Raw genomic sequence first — 14128 nt, 5'->3', positions numbered from 1 at the left:
AGTTTGGATCTAAAGAAGTACCAATCCGCTTATGACGAGAACAAAAAGCAGGTGACACCTCCTGCATATGAAACTGCTAGCCTGGTTCCTAGTCGTCCCAAGAATCCTTTTGATCTTGACTTGGACCTGGCTTTCTTCCTTGATGAGGAAGACGAGTTCATTTCCTTGTCCAAGTGTAACTGGAAGCTGGGCGACTTACGAATTGAAGGCGGGGAGAGCTCAAAGCAAGGCGAATCGGCGGTGGCCTAACTCGCCCATGGATCCTTCCTTTACTCGGGGATGATACCCATTCTGGCCATGCGAGCCATGTAATAGTCTTGCTAGTGTGTGTGTAACACCAAACATGTCGTATTGTTTTTGCAAAGAACCACTTGTAATCCTTGAATCTTATGCATGACTCGCCTGCAAAATTTTTCATAAACCAAGAAATGTCTCAAAATTTGTCCTGGTATGTTAGGAAAATAGCAGCCGATTCAGCAAGTGCATGTCCAGGAATAAACCAGCCCCCTGGATCATGGCAAGAGATAAATTAGCCCGCAGGATATGGAGAGAGATAAATCAGCCCCCGGGTTACAGCGAGAAATATGAGCCGGGTGAGTTATAATCAAAGCCGGCTCAAAGTAAAAAAATTATCGACTCAATGAGTTTTGATAGGATAAGATGAGTTTGCAAAACTCTAGTGTTACCCTTAGGATGCTTTTCCAAAAAAGCCTCGTTTGTTTTAGACTGGCTGATCAGGCGCGAGTCAAGCTTCTGTGAAGCAGGTTAAATGAACCATTGGTTTCTCTATTTTCTATGTGTGACTCTGGCCGGTACCTTTTATGTTTTAACCAAGACGAGTTCAGGGTCCAAATAACGGATTGACTCGCCTCGAGTACATAGGTCCATGTGGCGACTTGTTCAACACATAGTCCAGTATAACCATTTGTAATGCGGTAATTTTTCGCTAGCCAAGAGATTATTCAGGCTGAACTCAATGAGTGGAAGCCCCCAAGTGACCTATGGTTTAGGAAGAAACCAAGCATAGGATTACAGAAGCGTATATGCTCTTATTGTAAAACGACCTGGGGACTAGTAGCCCCCAAGGAAGCCACTTTACTTCTCAAAACCATATAAGGCGCCTATGTTTGAACCATGCGATTTGGCAATGTTGGTCCTCTTTGGCGGTTTATCAAAGCCCAGTTTTGAAGCAAGTGCAGCATGGCGACTTACGCTCTTTGACTTTGATAGCGTCCATGTTTGGGCGACTTACGAAACCATAAAGACTCATGCTTTCAAAAGCTAAAACAGCAAAGGACCCCGAAATTCATGGTGTCGGCTTTATTGCTTTCATAATTCATGGATTACAATTTTCTAAAAACTGATAAAGGAAAGAGAGGGAGCTCATGGCTCTAAGTGTAGTAAGGCCGCAGATGGGCTATGTTCCAGGGGCGAGTTGTCTCAACCTCCGTAGTTGCCGATCTGGGCGAAGATCCATCAAATAGAATGAGCCGTTCCGAAGATTCTTGCTGACAACAAACGGTCCCTCCCATGGAGGTGACAGCTTGTGCATACCGGTATGATCTTGAATCAAACGGAGCACTAAGTCGCCTTCTTCGAAAGCTCGGCTCTTGACCCGACGACTATGATAACGACGCAAGTCCTGTTGGTAAATCGCCGACCGTGACACGGCCAAGTCACGTTCCTCCTCCAAGGCGTCCAGGGAGTCTTGTCGCGCCAACTCGTTGTCCTGCTCCATGTAGGCGGCGACTCGTGGGGAATCAAATTTGATGTCACTTGGTAACACCGCCTCTGCCCCGTAGACCAGAAAGAAAGTTGTAAAACCCGTGGAGCGGTTTGGAGTCGTCCTGATACTCCACAGTACTGATGGCAACTCCTCGACCCAACATCCTGGAGTGTGTTCCAAAGGTACCATTAGCCGAGGTTTAATCCCTTGTAATATTTCCTGGTTCGCCCTTTCTGCCTGTCCATTGGACTCGGATGTGCACCCACGAAAACATCAAGTCGGATATGCTCTTGTGAACAAAACTCTTGCATTGCGCCTCTGGCTAGGTTAGTACAATTGTCGGTAATGATACTATGAGGATATCCAAACCTGAAAATTAGCTTCTTCAAGAATTTGACGGCCGTATCAGCATCACAACTGCTAAAAGGTTATGCGTCCACCCATTTGGTAAATTTGTCAACCTGCACCAACATATGGGTTTTTTTTGTTGGGAGACATTTTGAAGGGACCGACCATATCAAGCCACCAGACTTCAAACAGCCAAGTGATTGGTCTCATCCGCAATTCCTGAGCCGGTACATGCATCTGGCGTCCATGTTTTTGGCAGCCATCACATCAGCGAACGGTCTCCTCTGTGTGTGCGTGAGCCGTCAACCAATAAAACTCATGTCTGAAGGCTTTAGAAACCAAGGATCGGGACCCAGCATGATGTCCACAGTCGCCCGCGTGAATTTCATTAAGGATCTTACAACCTTCTTCGGAAGAAACGCATCTTTGAAATACCCCTGAGGTGCTTCATTTGTGTAACTCGCCGTTGTGTATGACCATGGATTTGCACCGACGAACAAGTTGACGAGCTAGCAACTTGTCGGCAGGTAACTCGCCTCTGGTTAGATAAGCCATGTAGGGAGTCGCCCAGTCTGGAGTAGCGTGGAGAGCCGCGACGAGTTGAGATTCGGGGTCTGGTACTGCTAGATCTTCCTCCGAAGGCAGTTGTACTGAAGGGTTATGTAATATATCCAAAAAGACATTGGGAGGAACCGGCTTACACTACGAACCAAGGCGAGAAAGAGCGTCCGCTGCTTCGTTAAGTCGTCAGTCGATGTGATCCACTTGATAGCCATTGAAATGACCCACCACATCTGACACAGCTCGTGTGTAAGCCGCCATCACAGGGTCTCGTGATTCCCAGGTGCCGGAAACCTGTCGCGCCCCCAAATCTGAATCGCCCAAGCATCTCACTCGCGTGAGGTTCATCTCCTTGGCGAGTCGCAAACCATGGAGCAATGCTTCGTATTATGCTGCATTATTAGTACAGGGGAACATGACCCAGAGGACATAGCAAAACTTGTCACCGCGAGGCGAAGTTATCACCACACCAGCCCCCGAGCCTTCCAACTATCTAGTCCAATATGTAAGATCTGGTCTTTCCTCAGGGATTTGTAACTCGGTCCAATCATTGATGAAGTCCACGAGCGCTTGAGATTTGATAGCTGTCCGAGTCGTATACCGCACCTGATGGGGTCCAAGCTCGATGGCCCACTTGGCAATCCGTCCAGTAGCCTCTTGGTTCTGTATGATGTCTCCGAGGGGGCGGAGCTGATGACCGTGATCAGGTGTTCCTGTAAGTAATGTTTCAACTTTCGACTCGCCATGAATACCCCAAAAACCAATTTTTACCAATGTGGGTAGCGTTGCTTGGAGAGGGTGAGGACCTCGCTGATGAAATACACCGGTCTTTGGACGGGGTGTTCCTTTCCTTCTTCCTTTCGCTCAACAACTACTGCTACGCTGACTGCTTTGGAATTGGCCGCAATGTACAAGAGCATAGGTTCCTTGTCTGCCAGAGCCGCCAGCACTGGCCGGTTAGCTAAATGTTGCTTCAACGCTTCGTTGGCCTCATCTGTCCATACAAAACTATCGGTTTTCTTGAGTAGATGGTAGAGAGGGATGGCCTTCTCCGCAAGGTGACTTACGAAACGGCTCAAGGCCGCGATTCAAACCGCCATGCACTGTACTTGGTTAACGTTGGCTGGTTTCCGAAGCGAAGTAATTGCTTCAATCTTCTCCAGGTTGATCTCGATGCCACGTTCTGACACCAAGAAACCCAATAACTTCCTTGCAGGGACAGCAAAAACACACTTGGTGGGGTTAAGCCTCATCTGGTAAACACGCAGGTTGTCGAAGGTTTCTTTGAGATCCTCCAAGAGCGACTCCTTGCGGTGAGATCTGACCACGATGTCGTCCACATAAGCGTGGACGTTATGGCCTATCTGGCTGTGTAAGCAGTTTTGGATGCAGCGCTGGTAAGTCGCCCCCGCACTCTTGAGCCCAAACGGCATGGACATGTAACAAAAAGCTCCGAACGGGGTTCTGAAGGATGTCTTCTGCTGATCCGCCACCGCCATATTTATCTGGTGGTATCCTGAATAAGCGTCCAAGAAACACAGACGTTCGCAACCCGTCATCGAATCAATAATTTCATCAATGCGGGGAAGGGCGAACGGATCCTTCGGGCAGGCTCTATTAAGGTCCGTGTAATCAATGCACATACAGAAAGTGTCGTTCTTCTTGAGTACTAGGACCGGGTTAGCCAGCCATTCTGGGTCAAAAACCTCGATGATGAACCCAGCAGCAAGGAGCCGGGCTACTTCTTCTCCAATCGCCTTCGTCGCTGTTCATTAAACCTGCGGAGGTATTGCCGCACTAGCTTAACCTTAGGGTCAGTATTGAGATGGTGCTCAGCGAATTCTCTCGGTACACCCGGCATGTCAGAAGGTTTCCATGCAAAGATGTCCCAATTCTCATGGATGAATTCGATGAGCGCGCTTTCCTATTTGGGGTCGAGACCTGCCCTAGTAGTGAACTGCTTGGTGGAGTCGCCCGACATAAAATCGATGACCTTGGTGTCGTCCGCTGGTTTGAACTCGAGGGGCGTCTCAGAATCGATAGTTGGCCTTTTGAGCGGCGTCATGTCCGCCGAGTCGACATGGATTGGTGAAACTTGAGCTCCACGGCCGCGCAAGCTGACTCGGCATAAGGCGCATCTCCTTCTTCACACTCTTGGGCTATTTTCCTATCGCCGTGGACGGTGATGGGACCCTTGGGTCCAGGCATCTTGAGCTTGAGATAAACATAGAAATGCGTGGGCCATGAAGTTGGCGTAAGCTGGCCGTCCAAACAGCGCATGATAGGGGCTCTTGATCTTGACTACCTCGAACAAGAGGGACTCGCTCCTATAGTTCGATTCCGTGCCAAAAGCCACATTAAGCTTGACCCACCCAATCGGGTACGCCTACTTACTAGGAACAATACCGTGGAAGACCGTGGATGATGGCATCATGTCCTTCTCTAGGAGGTTCATCTGCCGGAAAGTGTCGAAATATAGGATGTTGATGCTGCTGCCCCCGTCCATGAGGACTTTGGAGAGGGTGTATCCCCCGAATTGGGGAGCCATGACCAGGGCTAAGTCGCCAGGGTTGTCGACTCAGGGTGGATGGTCTTCCCGGCTCCATATTATGGGTTGCTCTTACCAGTGAAGGTACCAAGGGAGCGCTGGCTCAGCTACGAAAGTTCTGTGCTTCACCTTGTGATCCCGTTTATAGGTGTTGGTGGTGAACACGTGGTATTGCCCGTTGCTCAACTATTTGGGGTTATTCTGGAACCTGCCCCGATCCTCCTGCCGTTGGGGGTCTCCTGATGGGGTGGTTGTTGGAATATTCCCGGTGGGTGGTACTGCTGGTTATGAACCTGGTATTGACCGGTATTGTGTTGCGACCCGCCCTCTGGTCCTTGGTTGGGAAAACCTCCGAATGTGACCTGTCGCGACCCGGATGCGCCGGGTTGCTCCTGCCGCTGGCCTTGCTCGCCGCCTTGACTTATTTTGAGCACCTCTGCCTGAAACTCTTGCATCACGTAGAAATCCTCCCACGAGAGAGTCACCGGTCCATCAGCCGTGGCGTGCTGCGGGCACGGGCCTTTAAGCATTTCATGGTAGTTACATGGTTTCTTCCCACTAAAGCCCCGCTTCTTCTGACGCGGGTTTGCGTTGCCATTATTAGTATTGGCAACAAATTCAGTAGGACCTTCCTGTTTCCGCTTCTTGTCGTGCCCGCTCTGAAACTGGGTTTGGCCTTTTTGTAACTCGCCCTTGCGGGCGGCTCCAATTGTATCGTCGCCCTCTCCAAGATACTTGGTGTCATCCGACTCAGCGTACCTGGTAAGGGCATCCATTAGCTCGCCCATGTCCTGTACCTTTCGTTTAAGTCTCCCTAGTTTAAGCACCAGAGGCTCGTAATGGCAATTTTTCTCCAGGATCAACACCGCCTGAGCCGCCAAAATGCCTTCCGATGAATGGATAACTTCCATAACCCGCCGGGTCCAATGGTGGGCCAACTCATCTGGCCGCTAGATGCAGTGTTGTAAGTCGACGATAGTCATTGGGCGGTTGCAGATTCCTCTGAAGTTCTTGATGAAGCGCTCCTTCAGCTCCACTCAAGTGTTGATGGAGTTGGGCGGCAGGTTTTTTAGCCAAGTGTGTGCCGTCCCTTCGAGCATCATCGCGAAGTATTTAGCGCAGACCGCCTCGCTTACGTCAAGCATATCCATCGTGAGTTCATAGCTCTCGATCCATGACCCGGGCTCGAGATCCGGCGAGTAGTTGGGAACCTTCTTGGGCCCTTTGAAGTCCTTCAGCACGCACTCGTTGCGCAAAGCCGGCGCGAGGCATGATACTCCAATGTGTTTGCCCCCGCCGTCCAGGGGCGCGGGAGGCGATGGTATGTAAGCCGGGTAGGCCTGACCCGCCACGACCGCCGGCTCCATGTGCCGCGCGGCCCGCGTTGCATCCACAATATCCTGGGCTCATGTGTCGGGCATCCCGAGCAGATCGTGTTGGGGGAGCCGCTGCGGCCCACTGGTCACTGCGGGGAAATCCTCACGGCGACTTCTGGTGTGACTCGCCAGAGGCGTGGAGTTGAGCCGATCAAGGCTATGGGAATACTGCGCGGGCTGAACCACGGCCGTTTTCAGCATCTCGATGGTGTTTCTAGCTTCTATCTCGGCCGGGGTGTTTTCGTAAATCAGAAGGGACTCCAGGTGGCGGGTCGCTGCCAGCACATTGTCGATGGGGTTTGAGAAGTGACCCCGCGGCGTCTGGAATCGAGTCGCATGGGCGTCCATGGGCTGAGCCGGCGGCGGATTGGGCGGTGGAACCGTTCCTCCCCTCGGGGCGGTTTGGAAAGGCCGATCAGGACCCGCCCCAGGGGTGCGTGGAGTCTCAAAAAGGCGAGTTGGGTGTAAGTCGGCCGGGACGCGCCCATTGTGTCTCCTTTGATGGACGGCGTGAGACGGGCGCTGCTGTATCTCGAGCTGCCAGCCTTCAGTCTTCAGCCGCTCGGTCTCTGAAGTGACCGTAGATCGATGTGTCTCGATCCTGGCGGCTTCTACTTCCATGTCGCGTTGTGCCTTGGCCATCGCCTCCTGCAGTTTGGTTAGCTCGGCATTGACCGACACCTGATTTCCAGATGTAATCGGGGTTGCCATAAGGCTGGCTATCTCCGCTGCTAGTTCCGTTATGGTTTGCGCTGGGGCTTGGATGTTCCCCCGGTCTTGTTGTTTCCAGTCGGATTCTGATGAGGCTGGGCTAACCCCGCCATGTAGATGGTGATTTGCCGGCAAGACCTCTCGAGGACTTCGGGATCCATTGCCAATGACAGCCCCCAGAGCTGTCCTTCCTCAAGAGGGTGGATCGACTCTGTCTTGCCCATGGATGACTCGCCATCCGAATTGACAGGGGTGATCTCCTGGCCCGCCTTTTCGTCTTGGGTGTCGCCTCCCTGCGTAAAACCGACGAAAACCTGGCGACTCTTGGTCTATCGGGTAACAGAGAGGACGTACCTGGATGGCTCGACGATGTCAGTGGAGGTGTCCGGCTCAGGAACAAGCGTCCCGATCATACCGATGAAGATGTTGATCTTGCAGAAGGGGACTTGGTAGCGAGATTCGACGGAATTGGCCTCTGATTCCCACAGCAAGTTGTCGATGTAGTACTTCTCGCGGCGGCTCTTAGTCATGATGTTGACCGCATAGCTTTCTAACCCTGATAGGGCTCCCTTCGAGAACTCAACTCCACCGTGCGCAGGCCCCACGTTGGGCGCCAACTGTCGTGGTTTTGTTACGGTAGATGTCCTCATGAAAGAATTTAGAGATGGAGCCATCGCACCTTGGTGGCGACTCAAAAGGGGTGAGCGAAAGCGAGACTCAGATTTACCCAGGTTCGGCCCCTCGTGAGGAGGTAAAAGCCTACGTCCTGCTTTGTGTGGATTAATGGTGGTTTTAATTACAAGGAAGGCGTAACTCGCCTAACCTAGCTCTCGGTTCCCTCTAACTCACCTGACCTTTCCCCGAGACTCGCCTTTATATACCGGTCGAGGCCCTAGGCTTTACAAAGTCCTCCCATCCTACTCTTGGTAGCTTTCCTTATCTCTAAGTCACCGTGTTCCCCACGATCAGGAGCTTCCTTGATGTTCCATCATCCGCATGATCTTTCTAAACCTCCCTACAGCTCCTAGGCCATTGAACGCATAATTAAAGGTGAGTCCCCCCTTTGGTGACCCAACCCATTAAGGGAGGGTTACCCACAGGTAATATCTGTTGGGGAACGTCGCATGGGAAACAAAAAATTTCCTACGCGCATGAAGACCTATCATGGTGATGTCCATCTACGAGAGGAGATTTCCAATCTACGTAACTTTGTAGATCGCATAGCAGGAAGCATTAAGAAACGCGGTTGATGTAGTGAAACATCCTCACGTCCCTCGATCCGCCCGGCGAACAGTCCCACGAACCGTCCCGCGATCCGTCCCACTTTCCGCTTCGATCTAGTGCCGAACGGACGATACCTCCGTGTTCAACACACGTACAGCTTGACGATGATCTCAGCCTTCTTGATCCAGCAAGAGAGACGGAGAGGTAGATGAGTTCTCCGGCAGCATGACAGCGCTCCGGAGGTTGGTGGTGATCTTAGCTCAGCAGGGCTCCGCCTGAGCTCCGCAGCAACGCGATCTAGAGGAAAAACCGTGGAGGTATGTGGTCGGGCTGCCGTGGCAAAGTTGTCTCAAATCATCCCTAATACCTCAGTATATATAGGAGGGAGGGGAGGGACCTTGCCTTGAGGCTCAAGGAGCCCCAAGGGGTCGTCCGAAGTGGGGGGGAGGAGGATTCCTCCTCCAATCCTAGTCCAACTAGGATTGGAAGGTGGAGTCCTTCTATATTTTCCAACTTCCCCCTTTTTTTCTTTTCTCTTTGATTTTCTTTCTCTCCTACACAGGGGCCTTCTTGGCCTTTCCCACCAGCCCACTAAGGGTTGGTGCGGCACCCCTAAGGCCTATGGGCTTCCCCGGGGTGGGCTGGCCCCCCCCGGTGAACATCTGGAACCCATTCGTCACTCCCGGTACATTCCCGGTAATGCCAAAAACTTTCCGGTAATCAAATGAGGTCATCCTCTATATCAATCTTCGTCTCCGGACCATTCCGGAAACCCTCGTGACATCTGTGATCTCATCCGGGACTCCGAACGACATTCGGTAACCAACCATATAAATCAAATAGGCATAAAACCACGCTGAACCTTAAGTGTGCAGATCCTGCGGGTTCGAGAACTATGTAGACATGACCCAAGGGACTCCTCGGTCAATATCCAATAGCGGGACCTAGATGCCCATATTGGATCCTACATATTCTACGACGATCTTATCGTTTGAACCTCAGTGCTAGTGATTCATATAATCACGTATGTCATTCCCTTTGTCCTTCGGTATGTTACTTGCCCGAGATTCAATCGTCACTATCCGCATACCTATTTCAATCTCGTTTACCGGCAAGTCTCTTTACTCGTTCCGTAATACAAGATCCCGTGACTGACAGTAAGTCACATTGCTTGCAAGGCTTGTGTGTGATGTTGTATTACCGAGTGGGCCCCGAGATACCTCTCCGTCACACGGACTGACAAATCCAAGTCTTCATCCATACTAACTCAACGGACACCTTCCGAGATACCTGTAGAGCATCTTTATAGTCACCAGTTATGTTGTGATATTTGATACACACAAGGTATTCCTCCGGTGCCAGTGAGTTACATGATCTCATGGTCATAGGAATAAATACTTGACACGCAGAAAAACAGTAGCAACGAAATGACACGATCAACATGCTACGTTCATTAGTTTGGCTCTAGTCCATCACATGATTCTCCTAATGGTGTGATCCCGTTATCAAGTGACAACACTTTCCTATGGTTAGGAAACCTTGACCATCTTTGATCAACGAGCTAGTCGACTAGAGGCTTACTAGGGAGAGTGTTTTGTCTATGTATCCACACAAGTATTGTGTTTCCAATCAATACAATTATAGCATGGATAATAAACGATTATCATGAACAAAGAAATATAATAATAACCAATTTATTATTGCCTCTAGGGAATATTTTCAACAGTCTCCCACTTGCACTGGAGTCAATAATCTAGTTCACATCACCATGTGATTCTAACGAATCCAACACCCATATAGTTTTGGGATCTGGTCACGTCTTGCTCGTGAGAGAGGTTTTAGTCAACGGTTCTGAAACTTTCAGATCCGTGTGTTCTTTACAAATCTTTATGTCATCTTATAGATGCTGCTACTATGTGTTATTCAGAAATACTCCAAATATCTACTCTGTTATACAAATCTGTTTCACTACTCATAGTTATTCGGATTAGTGTCAAAGCTTGCATCGACATAACCCTTTACGACGAACTCTTTAATCACCTCCATAATCAAGAAAAATTCCTAAATCCATTAGTTACTAAGGATAACTTTGACCACTGATCAGTGATTCAATCCTGGATCACTTTGTGTACCTCTTAACAGACTTATAGCAAGGCACACATCAGGTGTGATACTAATCATGGCATACTTTAGAGTCTACGGCTAAGGCATAGAAGACGACCTTCGCCTATTCTCTTTATTCTGCCGGGGTTGGGTTTTGAGTCTTACTCAAATTCACACCTTACAACACAACCAAGAACTCCTTCTTTGCTGATCTATTTTGATCTCCTTCAAAAACTTGTCAAGGCATGCATCTTGTTGAAACTTCTATTAAGCGTTTTTTGATCTATCTCCATAGATCTTGATGCTCAATGCTCAAGTAGAGCAATCTAGGTATTCCTTTGAAAAACTCCTTTCAAACAACCTTGTATGCTTTGTAGAAATTATACATTACTTCTGAACCACAATATGTCAATCACATATACTTATCAGAAATTCTATAGTGCTCCCACTCAATTCTTTGGAAATACAAGTTTCTCATAAACCTTGCACAAACCCAAAATCTTTGATCATCTCATCAAAGTGTATATTCCAACTCCGAGATGCTTGCACCAGTCCATTGAAGGATCGCTGGAGCTTGCATACTTTCTAGTATCCTTAGGATCGACAAAACCTTCTGGTTGTATCACATATCAGTCTTTCCTCAAGGAAACCGTTGAGGAAACAATGTTTTGTCTTCCTATGTGCAATATTTCACAAATAATGCAGCGAATACTAGCATAATTCCAACAGACTTTTAGCTTCGCTATGAGTAGGAAAATCTCATCAGAGTCAACTATTTGATCTTGTCGGAAACATCTTTGCGACAAGTCGAGCTTTTCTTAATAGTGACTTATCACCATCATCGTCTGTCTTCCTTTTAAAGATCCATCTTTACTTAATAGTCTTACTACCATCAAGCAGTTCTTCCAAAGTCTACACTTTGTTTTATACATGGATTCTCTCTCGGATTTCATGGCCTCTAGCCATTTGTCGGAATCCGGACCCACCATTCCTTCTCCATAACTCGTAGGTTCATTGTTGTATAACAACATGACCTCCAAGACAGGCTTACCGTACCACTCTGCAGTAGTACGCGACCTTATCGACCTACGAGGTATGTAGTAACTTGATCTGATGCTTAATGATCACTATCATCAGCTTCCACTTCAATTTGTGCAAGCGCCACAGGAACAACTTCCTGCGCCCTGCTACACACTGTTTGAAGTGATGGTTCAGTAACCTCATCAAGTTCTACCACCCTCCCACTCAATTCTTTCGAGAGAAACCTTTCCTCGAGAAAGGAACGTTTTCTAGAAACAAACACTTTGCTTCCGGATCTGAGATAGGAGATATATCCAACTATTTTGGACATCCTATGAAGATGCATTTATCCGCTTTGGGTTTGAGCTTATCAGACTGAAACTTTTTCACATAAGCATCGTAGCCCCAAACTATTAAGAAACGACAGCTTAGGCTTCTCCAAACCATAGTCTATACTGTGTCATCTCAACGGAAATACGCGGTGCCCTATTTAAAGTGAATGCAGTTGTCTCTAATGTATAACTCATAAACGATAGTGGCAATTCAATAAGAGACTCCATAGTACGCACCATATCAAATAGGGCGTGGCTATGACGTTCAGATACATCATCACACTATGGTGTTCCAGGTGGCATGAATTGCGAAACAATTTTCACTTTGTCTTAACTGCGTAGCAAAAACTCGTAACTCAGATATTCACCTCTATGATCATATCGTAGATAGTTTATCTTCTTGTCACGACGATCTTCACTCTTAAATTGCTTTGAACTTTTCAATATTTCAGACTTGTGATTCATCAAGTAAATACTCCTGTATCTACTCAAATCGTGAGTGAAGTAAGAACATAACGATATCCCCTACGTGCCTTAGCATCATTGGACTGCACACATCAAATATGCATTACTCCCAACAAGTTACTCTCTTGTTTCATGTGGCATGTTTTGCATGTCTCAAGTGATTCAAAATCAAGTGAGTCCAAACGATCTATATCTATGGAGTTTCTTCATGCATTATACCAACAGGTATGGTTTGCATGTCTCAAACGTTTCAAAAATGAGTGAGTACAAAGATCCATCATCATGGAGCTTCTTCATGCATTTTATACCAACATGACCCAAGTGGTAGTGCCACAACTAAGTGGTACTATCATTATTACTTTGTATCTTTTGGCACCAATATTATGAACATGTGTAACACTACGATCGAGATTCAATAAACCACTGAGGGTAATTATTCAAGCAAATAGAATAACTATTATTATCTTTAAATGAATAATCGTATTGCAATAAACACGATCCAATCATGTTCATGCTCAACCCAAGCACCCAATAACAATTATTCAGGTTTAACACCAATCCCGATGGTAGAGGGAGCGTGCGACGTTTGATCACATCAACCTTGGAAACACTTCCAACACGTATCGTCACCTCGCATTTAGCTAGTCTCCACTTATTCTGTAGCTTTCATTTCGAATTACTAATCATTTAGCAACCGAACTGGTATCCAATACCTCTCGCGGTACTAGGACTACTTGTAAAGTACACATCAATATCATGTATATCAAATATACTTCTGTCGACTTCGCCAGCCTTCTTATCTACCAAGCATCTAGGGTAGCTCCGCCTCAGTGACCGTTCCCCTCATAACAGAAGCACTTAGTCTCGGGTTTGGGTTTAATCATGGGTCTCTTCATTAGTGCAACAACTGTTTTGCCGTTTCATGAAGTATCCCTTCTTGCCCTTGCCTTTCTTGAAACTTAGTGGTTTTACTAACCATCAACTATTGATGCTCCTTTTTGATTTGTACTTTCGCAGTGTCAAACATCACGAATCGCTCAAGGATCATTGTATCTATCCTTGATATGTTATAGTTCATCATGAAGCTCTAGCAGCTTAGTGGCAGTGACTTTTGGAGAACCATCACTATCTCATCTGGAAGATTAACTCCCACTTGATTCAAGCGATTGTTTTTCTCGGACAATCTGAGAACATGCTCAACGATTTTGAGCTGTTCTCCTTTACTTTGTAGACACAGAATCTTGTCGGAGGTCTCATACCTCTTAACAAGGGCACAAGCATGAAATCAGAATTTCATCTCTTTAGAACATCTCTTATGTCCCGTGACGATTCAAAACGTCTTCGGCGCCTTGCTTCTAAGCCATTAAGTATTTTGCACCGAACTATCGCGTAGTCATCAGAAACATGTATGTCGGATGTTCGCAACATCCACGGACGACGCTCGAGGTGCAGCACACCGAGTGGTGCATTAAGGACATAAGCCTTCTACGCAGCAACAAGGACAATCCTCAGTTTTACAGACTCAGTCCGCAAAGTTTGCTACTATCAACTTTCAACTAAATTTTCTCTAGGAACGTATAAAACAGTAGAGCTATAGCGCAAGCTACATCGTAATTCGCAAAGGCCATTAGACTATGTTCATGAAAATTAGTTCATATAATCATATTACTTAAGAACTCCCACTCAAAAAGTACATCTCTCTAGTCATTTGAGT

The sequence above is a fragment of the Hordeum vulgare genome, chromosome 1H, assembly GCF_904849725.1.
Source record: "Hordeum vulgare subsp. vulgare chromosome 1H, MorexV3_pseudomolecules_assembly, whole genome shotgun sequence".
NCBI lineage: Eukaryota > Viridiplantae > Streptophyta > Magnoliopsida > Poales > Poaceae > Hordeum > Hordeum vulgare.
This window is presented reverse-complemented; position numbering follows the sequence as displayed.